Here is a 5,327-nt window from a genome sequence, read left to right on the forward strand (position 1 = left end):
ATTATAAATAGATGAAAGTGAGAGGGATAATTAAGCCCTCGAGAAATATATTTTCTATTCTAACCTCAACAAAAACTTACATGGAAGGTTGCACTAGCATGACTAAAGCAAGAAAAAAAAAAGGATTATAAGAAACACATTTCTTGATTAGGTGGAATTGGGTACATGAAATAAAAAGGGTTGTGCTCCAATACCAAATGTCTCACATAGGTGCCATAGATATAAGTCTATCTCAAGTTTTTCTCTAAGTTTTTATTAGTCTTCGTCTAATCTATTTAGTGGATACTCAAATACAATATGATGACCATCTCACATCATAAGTCAACTTTATTGGGTTAAGTAACAAGTCCAAATTCAAAGAAAATATTGAAAATAATGTTAGCTCTAGAAAGAGACAGTTGAATAGAGTTTAAAAATGTTTCTGAAGATTTTTGTGTGAGAATTGCCAATAGATAGTCTACGGATGATAGTCTAGCTCTAAAAGATTCGCAAACATGTGAAATATATGAAAGATAGTCAAGGCAAGTACAAGTGTAATAGACAAAATAATGAGACATTTGATTTTTATACTAGCTCACCCTAACTTTATTTTGCCTAGTTGTCTATTTCTCCTTTACAAACTATAAAGGATTCCACTAATTATATAATGATTACAAGTATTCTTTATTATACTAGCTCACCCTAACTTTATTTTGCCTAGTTGTCTATTTCTCCTTTACAAACTATAAAGGATTCCACTAATTATATAATGATTACAAGTATTCTTTATTATTTCTAGTTCAGAATGAGTACACAAACCAACTCCTTATTATCTGCTTTTTATTTGGGTATATATATATATAGGATATACAAAAAATAAGTACACAATGTCTTTTAATGTCACTATTGTGCTTTATATTGATGTATATATATAGGATACAAAAAGAGGCAAGACACTTGCCTAAAAACCTAACCCTAAAGTTGGGTACACACAAAGGATATATTAAAAAAATAACATTGCATTTCAACATCACAATGATAATCTTCATAATACAATGTTTTTTGGTCTTAGTCTCATATGGCTAAACCATCTTAGGCACAATTAAATCATCCTTCATCATAGGAACTATTGACTATTTGTCTTTACACATTCATTCATAGGCTTATCTTTTCATTGCACTTCCACTCATACTCGGCAATGATCAGATCACATACTTATAACACTTTGTAATGTTCATGCTTTCATTTCACCTCCCTACATTTAGTACCACAAAGCACTGTGCCTCTATTAGTTGCAATAAAGTTTTCTGATGAGAATCTAGAGGGGTGAATTCGTTTGTTTACCAATCTATCTAGGTTGAAATGGTAATAAGCACAAAATTTGAGCAGAATTAGTTTTTTTTTTAAAATTTTGGTGAAGAAAAGGAAAAAGGTGAATATGAAAGGAGGAAGCAAGAAATCACTCTTTTCAAGGGAGACAACACACAAAGGTTGGGAAAATCCTTTAATAGAGCTAAAGGATTCTTGAGTCACTCAAAAACTTAGGAGAATCACTATTACTAAGATAAAAGAGATAAAACTATGATATTTTTTTAATAAAAATCAATTCATATTCATTTGATCAAAATGGTTCAGCTTATATAAAAGCTTAAACCATCAAAATTACAAAAAACCATTAAGTCAACTTGGCCTTTATTACAACTTGAAATAAAATCAAAAAAATAAAGCCCATTTAATTGATTAACCCAAAACATAATTTGGTCAACCAATTTTACAAAGGATTCGACCATTATTTAAAGAAACTAATTACTTAAAAACTACAACAAAGTGGCACATCACCATCATTGGTTGGATTCACATCATACCCTCCCTTTTTGAGAAGATTCGTCCCAAATCCTAAAGATTTATTTTTCTACTAGTTTTAATAAAAGTTTATTATGTCCATGTAAAGGACTTTATTTCTCAACAACTTGAAACTAATTCCCGTCCTCCATGAACAAATACAACTTGAATAAATTTTGATTTGTTCCTTTCTAATGGTTGCAATCTGTGTAGCTCCTCTCATGCCAACACCCTTTCACCTTCTTATTTAACAACAAATAAATGTCTAGTGTATCATTATCCTCCAAATTTTGTTTTTCATCAGCGGACCGAATACATAATTGTTAAAATAGAATGGCTCAATTTCTCACACCAAAAAGGGGGTGAATTGGTGAAGTATAAAATTTAAAACTTTCAAAATCTTTTTCACCAAAAGAGATGCCTTTATACTTTTCTTGAAACGCAAGTTAAAAGATTTTCAATGTAGCGGAAATTTAATCGAATGCGTAAAAAGTATAATCGATTGAATATAACAGAGTAGGGATAAGAAAGATCAAATGTTGAGTTTTTATATTGGTTAGGCCAAGCCTACATCCAGTGTCCTTCCAACCACAGGAAGTCAATGCACTATAATGATCAAGGTTTTTATAGAGACCTCACATAAAAAATATAAAACACCTCTCTAAACCTCTAATCAAAATACAGCCAGTATACAAACAGACTAGCAGCAAGAATCCCCTCTCCTGTAGTCCAGCCCCTTTGAGGCACCCTTAAAGTCAAGAACGCAACACTTTCTTCTTCCTATAATCACAACAGGGAACTCAACCCAATATTTAGCATATTGTAGAACCTGATCTTGCAGTAGACATCCAAATGTGCAGATAGATCAGACATTTAAAACTCATTAATCTTGCTCTTCAAGAAATCACACCTAGTTGATCACCACGGTCAAACTAGTTTCTTGGAGCTTTTTCTCTTTTTGTAAGCTTTGCACTTTTCTACAAAAGAATATGAAAATGTTAGAATCACAAAGTCCCTTACAGAAATCAAATTTGCGTCAACATATAGATGAACTAGTATCAGACGCAACATAATCGACTTTTCTACTAATGCAGTCGAATACACCAATTCAGTTATAACAAATAGTTGCAGTCAAATCACTTAATTGAATTCACCATTAGTGCCGTCGAATTGCATTTAATGTTTGGTAAACATATTTAAAAATATAGTCGTTGTAACAGTTATATCAAGCATTAAAAGATTTCAAAACAGTAACAAACTTAATCGAATACATTTCGCATGCAACCGATTATGCAACAGTGTTATGCAAAGTTTTGAAAACTTTTCTCTTTAAAAAACTCTCATAGCACACTTTAAAAAGTTTGCGCAAATATGATAACGGTTGAAAAACCGTTATTTTAATACTTAATTTTGATATTAAAAACAACCTTTATAACTTATAAACTAGCTTGAAATCATGCTTTTGCTTAAGTTTTGGAAATAGGAGAGTTGGATGGGTTTTATGCTTGGTTTTCCTTGTTTTGGCAGGAATTAAGATGAATTAGACGAAAGAAGTTGAAGTAGTAAGGAGTTGGACTCAGGAAAGGAAGTGAAAGTGCACAAAAGAAGAGTCACAGTCACCGCTCAGCGCAACTTTTTTACGGCTCAGCGGCGTTCTGAAGTACCACAATCACCGTTGAGGGCCAAAAATACAACTGAGCGTCATTCTGAAGAAGCGCACTTACCGATGAGCGCCAAAAGTGTCGTTGAGCGTCATTTAATTGGGCTTGGGCCTATTTTATGTAAATTTTAATTAATTATATAAGGATTTAGTCGACCTAGGGTTAGTATCTTTGGACAGAAAGAGGCGGAATCATACTTTCTTCACCCGTTGGAGGCAGATTTTGGATGCAGAAGCTCCTTTCTTCAAATTCTAGGGTTCTATCTTTCATTTTTTCATTGTTTTTCATCTAGTTTCACCATGACTATGGTGAACTAAACCTCCATTGTTGTTGGGGAACCGATGTAATCCTTTGAAACTCTCATGTATTGAATTGATTCTTGATTTTATATGCTTTGCTTCATTAATTGTTAGGGTTTTTCTTTTATACTCTATGCATGCTTTGTTTAACTCATTCAATTGCATTATCATTGATGTTATTTATATGGACACATATAGATACATCTAGAACTAAGGAAATTCTCCCAATAGCAATATTACCTAGACATAGGGATAGGAGCATTGGTTGCCTTTAAGCTTCTGTGCGAATTTAATGCATGAATAATTGCTAGGGAGACAAGACATTGTAAACTAGTGATTAGGAGTAGGCTTTATTCACCGAGACATCGGGTTTAAGGTAAATTAGAAAGTGGCATTAACATTAATGAAGAAAGATGAATTCATGAATACATGAGAGGGAATAGGATAAATCGGAAACCCCAACAACATCATCATTCCATTTTTTACATCAATCTCGTTTTCTTCTTTCAATCCAATTGATCAAAAACTTGCATTCATGTTTATTTTACGCAATTCAAACACAATGATTTTGTTCACAAGTCTAATTTAGTCAAGAAATCACATAATTGTCTAGGCCATGAGTCCTTTGGGAAACGATACTTTGTCTTACCATTTTATTATTACTTCATATGATTCGGTACACTTGGCGAGTGTTAACAAAATATACGAGTTTTAATCGATTCATCCCATAATGTAATCGATTTCAAACTGTTGTTTTGCCAATAATTTTAATGTTCAACATTAGTGCTTGTGGTTTTTCATCCAAAAACATGTGTCATGCATTCATGTATAAAATCACATATAATTCAGTGAAATGCAATGAACAACACAACAATCAACACAATCATGTTCTCATATATTCATATAACATGTAAGCCTAGAACATGTAACACATAAAACACATGTGTTATTAAGTATGTGTTGTCATCATCAAAAACTCAGATATTGCTGAGATTGTGGGTTTCGCTAAACTAGTGCTCCCCCTATCAACAATCTCAACAATAATAAAGCACTATGAACAAGCTTATTTTTCAAACAGGGGAGTTGGTTTATTTCATTCACATGCCCATCCTTTTATTCATGTAAAATGACATGACAAATAGTAGAAGAAATATCATTAACAAATAATTTTTCCATGCTCTGTTTCATAAGTTCTTTTTCTTCATTTTCTCTTCTTTCGTTTTCTCTCATTCTTTCTTCACTCTCTGTTGCTTCTTTTTCTATTCTTTCTTTTTCTTTTTTCTCCATTAGCCTATGTTGATCCTTATTGACTTGTCCTAGTATCATAAATTTCAGCTTAATTTTGTTTTCGTCATGCCTTGAATAAAGCGAACGTTCATCAATATTGAATGCTTTAAAATGAAGCCATGACCATCCTAAAAGATTATAAGAGTCCATTAGAGCAATATCACATAATACTTCTTGCACACACTGTCCCAGTGTGAATCTAATCCGGCCTTGATTCGAATAAGAGCTTGTTTGTAGGTGGAGTTTCTCTATCAATCTT

Source organism: Vigna umbellata, chromosome 6 (assembly GCF_029865625.1).
Source record: "Vigna umbellata cultivar VRB3 chromosome 6, Vumbellata_1.0, whole genome shotgun sequence".
Classification (NCBI taxonomy): domain Eukaryota; kingdom Viridiplantae; phylum Streptophyta; class Magnoliopsida; order Fabales; family Fabaceae; genus Vigna; species Vigna umbellata.